The following is a 1,063-nucleotide window of genomic DNA, read 5'->3' as shown; positions in this document are numbered from 1 at the left end:
CTTCCATCACTTGAGCATTTCTTTGTTGAAAGTGTATTTTCAAAAGGCTTGAATACTTGAGTAAGCACTGATAGTAAAAATCAGAACGTTTCAGTGCGCACGTGTATTTACAGGTGGGAGGCTTTAAGAGACAGCACACGTCAAAATCTCTCTTGCAGCTCGCTGCATCTCAAACAAGCTACATTGAAAGTAATTGTCAGCAAACAGCATTGCCCAAATTATTAATTTGTTTCTATTTCTCATCTTCAGATTTGTCTGTATTATAATAATGTTAATACAGGTATACGTAGACCTGTTAAACAAAACATAATCGTAGTAAAAAAAAACTTGAATTGGTCAAAGATTTATCTTCAGACGTTTGCAAAATGGAATTTTTACTGCACAGCTAAGATCCACTAAAATGACTAATTCCAAAACTGACCTTTGTCTGCTTTGGGGAATGTCTCTCTCTGAATTCTAAGATGGCTCCGCTGTTAGACCAAGAAGAGCTATTCAGCCCACACGCCCCTCCCCATCTACTTGAGATGCACATGTATGTAAATAACCATCGCACAGACTAATGGGAACCCCATAATAAGCAGTTTTGCAGACCTTCTTCAATGGGTACTGATAACGATAATGCTAAATTTCCTATGCTTTTCAGACTGCAGATTAGCAATGAAAATTGCTATTAAATATCAATTGGCTTGCACTATGTTTTCCAAGATCACTTCACCTTAAAAAGTTTATGCTTATACAGCAACTTGTATCGGCAGTGAAGTTAATCCTTACCTGTTACTATTCTGGGAGAAACTTAATATGATGATTGGAGCAGGATGAGTTCATGACTACTATTTCGAGTCCTCTTAAATAAATTGATTTTGCCAGGTTCACATACAGAGTAACATTTGTGCCAGCAGCACCATAGAACACTTTTTCCATAGGTAAAGTATAATGAATGGCATTCACAATTTTAACACTTCTCTGAGTTCGCTTCGCCTCAGTGTTAAGTCCACCACTGGGGATGTACATAGATTCCCCTGGTACCCATTCCATGCTTTCCATTTCTTATCCCACTTCTTGG

At 37.8% G+C, this 1,063-nt stretch overlaps 1 pseudogene; it reads left to right on the top strand.

Annotated features, from left to right (window-relative positions):
- The first annotated feature begins 748 nt into the window (after window positions 1–748).
- On the top strand, window positions 749–859 carry LOC146863139 (U8 small nucleolar RNA; annotated as a pseudogene).
- The last annotated feature ends 204 nt before the right edge of the window (window positions 860–1,063 follow it).

Source organism: Triturus cristatus, chromosome 2_2 (assembly GCF_964204655.1).
Source record: "Triturus cristatus chromosome 2_2, aTriCri1.1, whole genome shotgun sequence".
Classification (NCBI taxonomy): domain Eukaryota; kingdom Metazoa; phylum Chordata; class Amphibia; order Caudata; family Salamandridae; genus Triturus; species Triturus cristatus.
This window is presented reverse-complemented; position numbering and strand designations above follow the sequence as displayed.